Genomic DNA, 13,666 nt, shown 5'->3' with positions numbered 1-13,666 from the left:
TAAGTAGTAAATGCCTTGAACAAAGTTTTCGTAATCTGATAGTAATACAGAATTCCCACCTAAAGGATGGGAGCATGTAGCATTTTATTTATTAATGCCAGCCATTGTGCCGACTGTAATAAACTTCTCCTGAAGTCTTTTTATCTTGTTCTGTTACTGCTGTTACTAAGACATCCTCCTCTATGCCTGTTGCCTTCTCTGTGTTCTCTTTCATTTGTCCCATAACAAGTTACTTCTTTTAAGCTTTAGTGAGATTTAGCATCTGGCTTTATCGTATGCAAAGACTATCTGTATCTACTTGTTTTGCACAGAAGCTAGGAATGCAGCTCAGAGGGAGAACATTTGCTTCACATATACAAGGTAAAGAAGGAGGAAGAAGAGGAGGAGAAAGAAAAGGAACAGGAGATGCAAAGTATTGCTTCTCTTTATGCAGATGCTCTGCCTTAAATACAGGGATTAACTGTCTTCTTGTATCTGCCTTCCAAACAAGATAGAAATTCCAGATACAGCAATAGTGCTACTTATTTGGTGTTAGTTTTTAACCTGGTCCCTCTCCTGACATTCACTGAATACCTGCTTTATACATAGTTGGTTTTATAAAAATATTCATTTTCTGGGAAGAATGTATGTTTTCATTAGGTTTTATAAGAAAATGTCAAGGGTTTTGCATCCTGCCATACTTATCCCCAGAAGACCATATCTATAAAGCTGATTGTGTCCTCTCTATAAATCATTTGATGTTATGACTTCAGGATGCATTTTGAACCTTGTTTTCAAGAGCATGCTGTAAACCAGCCCTAAGCTTAAGAGGCATTAAAAAAAATTTTCATCATAAAATGTCCTGTCTGAAAAGAGCATCTGAGATCATTGTACAATGAACTCAGTAACTTTCATTTTAGTCACTAACATTATTAGTACTGTTTGTTGTTTATCATTACTTTTCTAGAGACCCAAGTATGATGACCCTGGTGTAAGGGACTGTGCGCACACTGTTAACTAAGAAAATAAAACCACACATTCAAAACAAGCAAAACCTTCAAATATTAACAAGAATTAGGTTTATATTTAGGGCCCAAAAATAATTCAGTTGAAATGTGAGGAAGACATTGAAACACCATTATTCAGCAAGGTTTTAAAGTATATATATGATGAAAGGATGTACATATAAACACAACTTAAGAATTCTTGGGCATACACACAAAATGTGGAACTTAATTAAGCAGGGTTATTTTCCTTTCTGTTTTCATGCCAGGAAATTTTTGAACATGTTCCTCCCCTCCCCTCCTGACAGCAGGGGTCCCTTTGGCAATGCTTTCACATAATTGCATCTTTTCAAGAGCAATGTTTGTAAATTCACACTGAGCAAGGAAGAAAGTTGTCAAGAGGCAGAGCATAAGGATCAGGAATTCAAGGTCATCTTATAGCTGTTTAGTTTCAGGCCAGGCTGGGCTACAGGGGATCCTAACCAAATAACAATAACAGTAATAACCACAATATGTTTTGGCTAAGAGCATATTTGACGATTATTGTTCCAAGTCAGAGATAACCTCAGGTCACCAACTTTCCTCAGAGAGGAAGCAAGGAAACAACGAGGTCCAGCTCAACAGGATTTTCTGCATACATACCCCTCTCCAACCAAGCCTTCTGACCCAAGCATGTGGAAATGTGTGCTCCCACTAGAGACCAGAGTTGCCTCAGCTTGTAGTTCTGGGTGTGTGGGGAAGGCAAAGTCACCGTGGAGCACAACTGTTTGGTCACTGGCCCACTGAGACCATCACAAGCAAACAAAACCACAAAAGAACAACACAAGAAAATATGTACTGGGTACAATGCACACAAAGAGAATGGAAGAAGAAGAAAATACCAAAACTCAGAACAGTGGCCTGTCTCTCTATGGGCCCTCTATCCTGTTCCATTCGTGGTGGCCTGCCCTGAAATCAGGATCCACCCAACTACACCAGAGTTTGGAATGGCAAGCATTCAGCCAGACCAGAGACTGGAGTAGCAACTCCAGTATCTGTTGATCTTTACCAGATCTGAGACCCAGAGCAGTAGCCAAGCTATGCCAGACCAGAGACCAGAGACCAGTGGCAGAGGTGCCAAGCCTGGGGCTCTGCATACCACATACATCCCTTGGCACCTCCTTACCACTGTCACTTAGCCTTTGGAGCATGGCTCAAGGCTCCTTGAAATGGGAAATAATAGAATTTAGGGAGATTCTGTCCCATGTCCTCAGTCAGGCCCAATAACAAAACCAGGCAGTGACAGACAAGACAGTCAAACAAAAAGACAAAACAGCCAGATCCCACTGCTTGTGCAGTAGAAAAATAAACAGAGCCAGACAATAGATCCCACCACTCCTGCAGTGGAAAAACTGAAAGTAGGAAATCAGCAAATCTGTGCTGCAGGAGCTAGCTGCCTTGTCCTTATCCAATGATCCAGAGATCACAGAAAACTGAGTTCTCTACCACCCTTTACAGATAGGGGCACATTCATGCCCTCTGAGATCCAGAGATCACAGAAAACTGGGTGTTCAACTCTCTTTACAGATGCACCCCTTCAAGGGGGATCTGGACTGTCTTCCAGGCCCCGTGTGGCTCACAGCTCTCCAGAGCATCAGCTCTAACCTTTCTGACCACATAGATTACAGATTTTGCCTCAAGGCTTGAAAACAGAAACTACGGAAACACAGAGGCAGATGCAAACAGACATGGGCAGAGTGCTCAGTTAACAGGCTGGTGTTCAGCTTCATGTGCCAGTGGTGCTTGGGGCTCTTGGGAATCCTGTATGAGTACCCAAATGTTATGCCCAGATATTAGGGTCCCCAAAGATCATCAGGAGCTGGATGACATATGCAAGAGCAGAGAGCTTTATAGGGGCTTAAGCCCAGTCCCTCCATGATCACCAACACAGCAGACCAGAGAGGAAAGCCCTGAGCAGTTGCATGGCAGGGTTTTGATTGGAGTCTGAAGAAGGAACAGGAAGTTCCAGTTTAACAGTTACAGGATTGGGTGACCTTCAGTGAGGGCAAACTTTTTACAAAGTGATTGGCTAGCTAACATAACTAACACTGAGTGAAGTAGCTATAGGTCTCAGGAATGTTAGTTAATTTCTGTGCCATGGAATGTTCTAATACAAGGTTGGTGGGCTGCTCAGCACAAATATCCCAACTTGAGATAAGATACTTTCACATTCTTGTAGTTATCCTCAGACTGTTCCTTGGGTAGGGAATCTTATGACCTTATTTCTGGAATTGGTGACCCATCACCTAGTTCGTGGTGACCTTGTGGAGGGGCCACTAGTTTGGTGACCTTTAGGTAACCAGTTTTATTCCTAATTCATGGTTACCTTTGGAGGTGTCAGGTCTGGTTCTCTCAATTCTAATGATGCATTTGAATTTTGTGGGGGTTGTAAATGGTATGTCCTGTGTCAGAGAGCACTCCAATATTAAGCTGTGATATAGAAGATTAGAACTGATGATGTAAAGTATTTACTATTGCTTAGAAATGAGTGACACCAGTTAGAATTTAGATGAGGGAAGACTGCCTGTAAAACACTCCACAGATAAGTAGTATGCTAACCAGGCCTGTTAGAGATTAGGATCCCGGGATACATGTTCGCTCACCAGGATTATCTAGAAATGTGGCAGGATGAGGTTTTTAATTTGTAATTTTCCAACGTGTATTTATTAATTCATGAATGTGAATGAAAACATACCAGATTGGTGGGTGTACAATTTGGGTCAGGTAGCTTGATCCAGTGAATATTGAATTTCAAATTAAGGGACTGTCCTATGCCTGTATGTACAATCCTCATTGACATAGTTCTGTCAGTTCAAATTTGAGACACAGGCTAGTGGATAAAGCTGTGTCTGTCAGGTTACCGGTCTCAGCAGCTAATATTGGACACAGGGGAAACATTAAACAGTATCTTATTAATGGCTTTCCCTCTACCACAGAATGGCCTGTGTTTTTCAAAGTCTGTATGCCTATGTGTTTTTTTCAACTAAGAGCTTAAGAGCACTGGCTGCTCTTCCAGAAGTCATGAGTTCAATTCCCACCAAGCACATGGTGGCTCACAACCATCTATAATGAGATATGGTGCCCTCTTTTGGTGTACAGGTGTGCATGCATGCAGAACATTGTATACATAATAATAAATAAATAAATACTTAGAACAGTCAGTTGGTTGGTATTATTAAATTTTTTGTTGATGCATCATTTTCCTAGTCTCTTATTAGTTAATATTCTCTGATAATCCCCAGTCATTAAAAATTTCATTCCTTTTTCTCTAGTACTTTGATATTTGTTTTTGTTTAAAGCAATGTCTCCTGTAGATCACTTGTTATATAGTTTACAGTTTATTTCAACACTGAATGCTACCTCTACTGCCCAGTGCCTAGAACACAGTCTTGCAAGTCTTTTCAGGTGGGCCCTGACTTGTCTCTGTGAAGTAAAAGAGACCAGTGAATGAGTGTCCACTGACAGCCCTGGTTTTCCTGGTTTTTTTGTTTGTTTGGGTTTTTTTTTTTTTTTTTTTTGGTTTTTTTTTTTTTTTGAAGATGGGACTTGTGTGAGAATTGAGTTCACTGACCTACTTTGAAGCTGGTTACAACACAAAAAGGGAGGAGGAGGAGGGAAGATGGTAATGAGTCAGGTAATCAATTTCAGACAGTCAGTAAAAGTGAAAACTGGATGTTTGAGGGGATTCATACACAATGAAATCAAGAATATGTATTAAGAGCTGAGATTGTTTCTGGAAAGCAAATTTTGATAGTTGAACTAGTTAAAACAATACAGAAGATCTGGAGAAACTGCTGTGGTACTGCCTAACAGGAATGTTTCCCCCATTTGAAATTGCAAAACCAGAGAGAAAAGGTGAGTAACAATTGATGTGCACTAATATATACCTGAAGTCCTCAAAGAATATTGGACCATAAAGCCATTTTCAACTTTTAAAAATAATTTTTAAGATTATAATGAAATTGTTTCAACCTACTCATTCCTCTCTACTCTTAGGTCTCAAATGCTGAGATGAATGGTTGAGGAGCCTACTTACCAAATCAAAGCAGACCTTGCTGTCAGGTCCTCCCAGCATCCCTCAGTCCTTACCTGTTACAAGGTATGGGTGTCAAACACAGATCTCTAGCCCAGGAGTGGAGCTGCCCTCCTCCCAGCTGTCCTTCCTTATGTATTCTAATTGTTTTAGTTACCTGGTCATTTTCATTTATCATTTATCCTTCTAGACCTTTGTTCTGGCTCTCCACTTCCCTCTCTCCTCTCGTCTCACATAGCTCAGGGTCATGACAACTCTAAACTGTCCCAGATTTTCCTGTGTCTGACTATGTTCTCTTGTCTATCTATAATAAACTCTCTACTCCAACATTTCTAGGTACAGCCATATCCTTTTTGTTTTATTTCTCATTTTCATTGAGCTCCCATTAACCACTCCTTGCTCTCAAATTCATGGCCATTTGTTTCTTTAATGGTTGTTACTCTTTGGCTTTGACTGAAGTTTCGATGAAGGACTTCCCAACTATGAGGTAGAGGTGATTGCACTGGACACTGAGTGTGTAATGGAATGTGCAACATAAATGGCTTGTATCTGGGAGGATGAGCAGGTGCCCTGGTACAGTGGAAGATTGTATTTTAAAACATTTCGAAGATGAGGATGTTGCAGGATAATTGATCCCAGGGTGATACCTGAGATTGTGAACTGTAAAAACCCGTGCTTTGTTTGGTGTGGGTGAGCCCTAACACAAACCTTAATTCCAAGAACTTACAATTTATTTTAAACAGGTGATTATGGTATGGTTCCATCAGCCCTAGAACATGCCTTTAATTCAAAAGCTCTCTGTGCACAGGATTTAATAATGTTAATTCTAGGTCAAGAGGCAAAGCAAGAAACCAGCTGACAGGTATTAAAGAGTAAGTGGAACTTTCAGCTGAAATCTACTTAAGACAGAGTGTAAAAGTGGAAGGAGTTTTAGCTTTGTAGATTTTGGGCTTTTTGAGCTTTGAGCTAGAAGCCTTTGGCCTTGGGTTCCTTTCGCCTATCGCCCCCAGAGCTGTCATCTGAACTGGTGAGCTTTTGGAGCTTTTTCCTCTTAGAGGTGAGGTGAGTAGCAGAATCAGATGGGTGCTTTCTTTGCCTTTTCTGCGCTAGCACGTTTTAAAATTGTATAATTGGGATTTTCATTCTTTTATAACAACACTAGGATTCTGTGTGCCCATAGGGGTTAGGGCAAAGCTAGAATGCCTCTGTTATCTGCATCATTTGATCTTTGATCCACTGGTAGAGGGGCTACTACTTTCCTGAGACTCAGCTTTATTGTTCAAGCTAATGAGGGACTCTGGGCAGGCATAGCAGTCAGGGGCAATAGTGGGAGGTAGTTGATGGGTTTGTTCTGGGATTTTCCTCTGATGTAGCTCTAAAGAGCTGTGAGTGAGACCAGAGGCCATGTCATGCTGAGTGTGGGGCCATTGTCCCCAGGCCAGGAAGAGAAGGCTGCTGAGCTCTCACAGCCTGATCTGCTTTGAAAGAGATGGACTGTGGTTCAGGCTGTGGTTCTGTTGGTCTCCATGTGGTGATCTCGGCAGAGACCCTTGGCCTTCAACCCTTGCTGAGTGTTTATTGACCAGAGAAGTAAGGATTTTGTGACCTGAGCAGTAGAACGTTGTGGTGCTTATAATTTGACTACCTAGTGTGCACACACAGGCATTGGTATTGCAGTGGACAAATTGGAAAACTGAAGGTCTCATTTCTAGAAATGATGAACGTTGTATTCCACATACAGTTTTGTGTAACAAATTTTACAAATCATTTGAAACTGGAAGAAAAGAGGTGGTGGTGGTCATCTTTCAGCAATACTTGATTACGTTTTGTTGTTGTTGTTGTTGTTTTTTATCTTTCAACTACCACTAGTCACAATGGTGTAATTTAGGGAAATTCAATTCGAGGGTACAAAAGGAATTTCTGAGATGCAGAATTTTGTCAGGTGTGCCTGGTTTTAAATAAATGGATAGGGCAGATTCCACTTGTGACCTAATTCATGCAGCAGGAAACAGATACTAAATTATTCTCCAACATTTTTTGTGTGTGTGCGAGTGTCCAAAAGGGCTGGGCTGTGCCTGAACCCACAAGGGGACATGAGGGACTGCAAGCCATAGCCCATCTTTATGATCACCTTCATTATCCAAAAGACTTCCAGAGCAAAAGGACTCTCTGTAAAGGAGGTTATTAGTAGCTGGAGGGTCAGAAATATAAGAGTTTAGGTATCACTTTGTGTTTGTCTTATAACAGTTGGGAAATCTGTGTTTATTTAATTTGTATTAATTAGAAAATCAAAGGTATCTCTGGTCCAGTGCACATTTTTCATGTTAGATTTTCCTTACATCTTTTCATGTAAACTTGAATATATTTTAGGCTTATGTTTTTAGTTTTTTCTCCCACCCCCTCATTCTTTCACAAACACTGTACACATTCTTGATTATTGAAGTTTGTGGTAAGAACAGAAGTCACATCATGCCAGAAAATTATGAGATTCGTGACAATAGACTCATCCCTTATTTTTCTGTTTTCCTCTGTTTCTTACCAGGTGGCTTTTCTGATATGAGATAGAGATTTTGGATTGTCCTTTAGCAATCACATAAAGACAATTTGCAGTTATGTCTGTAGAAGGCAGAAGAGATAACATGAAGGTGAGTGATACCAGTTGGCCAGTTTACTCCTTCTCTTTTGACATATTCTTTTGATGATCTGTCATTTTCTTCAGAAATTTCATGTGTCCAATGGTCTCCATATTCTTTAGTTGGATGATTTTATTCTCCTGAAAAGATTAAATCAAAACCCTGCCCCATCCCTAATTCTGGGGTGAGGGTTGTGCCTTTTTAGGGATGTTATATCTTTTATATGGCAAAATGTTTTTTTGGAAATAGAAAAAGTATAATATCTCAATTAAAGTTAAAAAAATCTTTGAAAGTTTGCAAATATACCTTAAAGTGTATTTATTTCTAGATAATAATGGGCATTCACTTTGATTTTCAGCCTGCCTTTTACAAGCAGCTTTTAAATAAAATCACTGTAAATCCTATGTACCTGCCTCTGCCTCCCAGGCCATATGTAAAAGGCATGTGCCTCCCAAATGCTGGGATTAAGGCTGTAAACCACCAACACCCTGTCATTGTAACTCCTGAATTTAGAAAACTACTATTTAATAGATAACTGCTTGTCTCTGCTGAGATTAAATGCATGGTCTATCACCATGCTGCTCAAATATGTTATATTCACTCCAAATTATTCCAACTCAAACAAGTTTGTACCTTTCAATTTACTTAAAACATTTTAAACCTTTTACCTGTTTTTAATATGAAACAACAAAAGTATCCATTTTTATTTAAGAAAAAAAAAACTTTAGTCTTTATTAAGTTAGTTTGGACTGAATGACCACACTGTCTGATGAACAGTTACCTCTGCTTAGTCAGGAGATCTCTACTATTCAAATCTAATCATTATCAATTTTGATAGGATCTACCATTTTTTTTCCTGTGGAAACATTCGGTTTTACCAGTGAAGACACGGTTCAATAGTTTTTCAGTGTCTACTCCTTCTGGTTATGCTTACTTTCTTTGTTCTAGAGTATTTATGTGCAGTGTTAAGTTGCTAGTAAGAGATCTCTCTGATTTTTTTTTTCAGAATGTAAAAAATAGTGCTATGGCCTGTCTTCTGGTCAACACTTCCATTGTGTACTGTAAGTTAATTTCTTTATATCAGTCTTGATCCATTTTTTTATTCAGTAGAGAGTTGTTCAATTCCCATGAGTTTGTAAGCTTTCTACTATTTTTATTATCAATGATGTGCTGCTTTAAACCATAGTGGTCTGATAGGATGCAGGAGGTTATTTCTAGTTTCTTATATCTTTTGATACTTCCACTGTTCAAGTATTTCATCAATTTTGGAGAACAGTATATGAGTTTCTGAGAAGAGGGAATAATCTTTTTGTTTGGGTGGAATGTTCTGTAAACATTATTTGGGTATATTTAGTTTTTGATGTTAGTTAGCTGGAATATTTCTCTGTTCAGTTTGGGCTGGAAGACCTGTCTTTGGTGTGAGTGGTGTATTGAAGTATTCCCCTATTCATTTATCAGGGCCAGGATGTGATGCAAGCTGCAGAAGTTTTTATTTTATAAATTGGGTGCTCTTATGTTTGGGGCATAGATGTTAAGTATTGAAATGTTATCTTGCTGGATATCTTTGAATATGTATTGTACTTTGCCATCTTTTGATTAGTTTTTGTTTGAAGTCTGTTTTGTTAGATATTAAAATTGCTATACCAGCTTGATACTTCAGTCCATTAATTTGGAATATCTTTTTCCAATCCTTTACCTTGAGATACTGTCTATGATTGATGTGAAGCTGTTTTTGTTGTATTTAGAAGAAGGATAGATTCTGTTTTATCATCCATTTTGTGAGCCTGTGTCTTCTTATTGGTGAATTTTGATTAAAGGTATTAAGAGATATTAACAAACAGTGATTGTAAATCCTGGTATTTTGGTAGTGGTGTTGGTTGATTTAGCACCCTGTGTTGGGCTACTTTTATAGATACATATGTTTAAATTTGACCTTATCATGAAGCATCTTATTTTGTCCATTTGCTGATTGAAAGTCTCTGGGCATGCTTAATAATTTGTATTGGCTTCTGTAGTTTATTAAGAGTCAGAAGCACACTGTCTAAGCCCTTCAACTTCCAGCATTTTTACTGAGAATACAAGATTAATTTCAAAGATCTGCCTTTATTTATTTCTTGGTTGTTTTTTGTTTGTCTATTTGATTGGTTGGTTAGTGTGGTCTGTTTTATTTTATTTTATTTTTTTCTGTTGAAGCTTTTTCCTATTCTTTCCTTGTGCTGTATGTATAAAGTTTTGATTATTCTGTGGTAAGAGGAATTTCTTTTCTGGTCCAGTCTCTTTGGTGTTTTGTATGCTTCTTTTGCCTTGATAGACATTTAGGTTAAGAAAATTTTCTTGTATGATTTTGTTGAAAATTTCATGTGGACCTTTGATCTCATCCTTTTTCTGCTAATCTGATCATTAGCATGTTTTTGTCTTTTCATAATGTCCCTGAGTTCCTGGATGTTTTGTGGTAGGGAACTTTTAGAGTTAACATTTTCTTTGACACATGTAGCTATTTCATCTTTCTTTCTGTTTTTTTTTTTTTTTTTTTACTATTGTTTTATTTTCTTTTCAGACAGGTTTGCTTTTTATAGGCTTTGCCTATGCTAACCTCCAAAAATGATGGACTGTGATCTGACAGTACCAAACTAAATTAATATACCCATTCATGAGCTGACATGCTTTTGGTTAGGGGATTTAGTCACAGCAACAAAGTGGCAAATTGGAACAAAAAATTATATGCAAAGACTGATTTCACTGCTGGACAGAACCTTGGAATGTTTTCTTTTTATGGAAAACATCATGATTTAAGATGTCAAAAGCATTAGAAAACTGTATACAGAGCTTCATCAGCTGTTCTTGTAAGACCTAGAAAATCAGAGTGTTGAGAATAATGCAGACAGAGGAAGTCCATATCATAGGACAACAGACTCCATGGAAAATTAAGCTAGAGGTCATTTTTGTGATATTTAAGCTGCAAATCATACTTACTCTGTGCATGCCTTGAGAAATTGAGTAAGGCAGAATTAAAAAATAATAGGTTGGATTTCTTACTTGGAATACTAAATCTGTTGAATGGTTATTTTTTTTGGTTTGTTGAGAAAAACATCACTAGGTAGGTTCAGATGGCAGTCACACGCTGAAACAGAGACAGTAATTTTCAAGGAGATTATCAACATCAAAGAAAAGGTCATAGCTCTGGATTTGAAGCCTAATATGGTGTCCATACAATAATACTCCTCACTGTTAATTCTTCTGTTAATGGAAAGAGTAGGCAGAGTGATTCCTAGTGTCAGGAAGGAACTTCATATAAAACCTGCTCCAAAAGTGGTCCAAGTGTGGTTTGGTCCATCCCAATTTGTCCACCCCAATGTAGAATACAATTTGACAGGCTCACCCATGTTGTGCTGGTTCTAAAAACAAAAAAAAAAATGCAAAATTTAAAGTAATAGATTCTTTCTTTGTAGCTTCAATTCAGCACAGTGCCAGCCATCTGCATTTGGCAGAGTCAGATCCCCAGTGAAGATAATATAAAGGTTCATTGCATGAAGTGGTGAGGGTGAAGCCCGAGTTGCATCTTGACACTACAAGTTGTTGAGATACCTAAGTTAGGAGACACCTCCCATAGAGTGCTGCCTATAGGTAGTGGAAGTAACCAAACTGAGAGATGTATGAGATGTTGCAGGGATAGGACCATCTAAGCCTTTTGAAACAGCAACAGGATTTGTTGTTTTCCTTGCTGAACTTCTTTTCTTGGTCCAGTCTTCCCTCACTATATATGCATTCTCAATACTAGAATGGGAAGGGGTATTCTGTGCATCTATGTTGGAGTGATGTAACTTGCTTCTGATGTTACAAGATGTGGCACCCAAGAGATTATCTTGTGTGTTAGAAGAGACCGTGAACATTTATTTGAACAGTGTATGAGCTATTGCAGAATTTTAAGATCATTGAAGTTAGACTACATTTTCATCATGGCATGACAATAAGCCTATAGTGAACTTGGTCAGAACTTATTGATTGAATCAAAAAAGCTCCCAGATCATGTTTCTGTTTTTAACACTGAAGAAAGTTTCTTTGTAGCCTTGGCTGTCCTGAAAGTTGGTATGTAGATCAAAAAGGTTTTGAACTTACAGATCTAACTCCAGTCTAGTGTTGGGCTTAAATATAGTCCAACATGCCTGGTGTCAACATAAATATCAACATTATCTGCTGAGTCTGGAATGTAGTATTTTGGTTTCTTTTTTTTTTAATTTTGTTTTGTTTTGTATATGTAAGCATAGGTTGTTGTGCTGATCTTCATCCACATCTTGCATTTGAAATTTGGCAGAGAGTATATTTAATTTCTTAGGGTGGCATATATTCATGACACTAACAGTGTCTGAGCTTTCTGAGTTATTGAATTGCAGGTGTGTGACATTCTTTCTACCTGTTGTGTTTGGTTTTTTAGAGTTTATTTATTTATTTTATTCACAGTTAATTTGTTTTTGTTTTTATTTTTTTTATTTTTCATCAATTACACTTTATTAATTCTGCATCCCCCCATAAGCCCTTCCCTCCTTCTCTCCCAATCCCACCCTCCCTCCTCCCTCTGCATGCATGCCACTCCCCAAGTCCACTGATAGGGGAGGTTCTCTTCTCCTTTCTGATCTTAGTCTATCAGTTCACATCAAAAGTGGCTGCATTGTCCTCTACTATGGCCTGGTAAGGCTGCTCCCCCCCAGGGGGAGGTGATCAAAGAGCAGGCCAATCAGATTATGTCAGAGGCAGTCCCTCTTCACATTACTATGTAACCCAATTGGACTCTGAACTGCCCTGGGCTACATCTGTGCAGGGGTTCTGGGTTATCTATATGAATAGTCCTTGGTTGGAGTATGAGTCTCTGGGAAGTTCCCTATGTTCAAATTTTCTGGTTCTGTTGCTCTCCTTGTGGAGACCCTGTCCTCTCCAGCTCTTACTATTTCCCAGTTCTTGCATAAAATTCCATTCACTCTGCCCAACAGTTGCCCATCAGGCTCAGCATCTGCATTGATAGTCTATAGGGCAGAGGCTTTCAGAGGCCCTCTGTGGTAGGTTCCTAGGTTGTTTCCTGTTTTCTTCTTCTTCTGATGTCCCTCCTCTTTGCCTTTCCGGATGGGGATTGGACATTTTAGTTAGGGTCCTCTTTCTTGCTTAGTTTCTTTAGATGCACAGGTTTTAGTGGGTTTGTCCTATGTTGTATGTCTATATGAGTGAGTATATACCATGTGTGTCTTTTTGTTTCTGGGACAACGTACTCAGGATGATCCTTTCCAGATCCCACCATTTACCTGCAAATTTCATGATTGCATTATTTTTCATTGCTGAGTAATATTCCATTGTGTAGATGTACCACAATTTCTGCATCCATTCTTCAGTTGAGGGGCATCTGGGTTGTTTCCAGCTTCTGGCTATTACAAACAAAGCTGCTACCAACATGGTTGAGCAAATGTCCTTTTTGTGTACTTGAGCCTCTTTTGGATATATGCCTAGGAGTGGTATGGCTGGATCTTGGGGAAGCACTATTCCTAGTTGTCTGAGAAAATGCCAGATTGATTTCCAGAGTGGTTGTACAAGTTTACATTCCCACCAGCAGTGGAGAAGGGTTCCCCTTTCTACACAACCTCTCCAGCATGTGTTGTCACTTGAGTTTTTGATCTTGGTCATTCTCATGGGTGTAAGGTGAAATCTCAGGGTTGTTTTGATTTGCATTTCCCTAATGGCTAGGGAGGTTGAACATTTCTTTAAGTGCTTCTCTGCCGTTTGGTATTCCTCTACCAAATACCAAATTAAAATCAATTTAGTAAAACTGATTTTTTAAAAATAATTTTGTTTCTGCTCACCAAACGCTTTTATGATATCAATCCACTATGACTTCTGAGTCATTGGAGGTTGGCAATTTTTTCCTGTTTCCTTGTATTGCTTTTTTTTTCAACTCTGCTTTATTTGGGGGCGTTTAGTCCTCAGCCTCCCTATTG

This window comes from Meriones unguiculatus (assembly GCF_030254825.1).
Source record: "Meriones unguiculatus strain TT.TT164.6M chromosome 13 unlocalized genomic scaffold, Bangor_MerUng_6.1 Chr13_unordered_Scaffold_41, whole genome shotgun sequence".
In the NCBI taxonomy this organism is placed as follows: domain Eukaryota; kingdom Metazoa; phylum Chordata; class Mammalia; order Rodentia; family Muridae; genus Meriones; species Meriones unguiculatus.
This window is presented reverse-complemented; position numbering follows the sequence as displayed.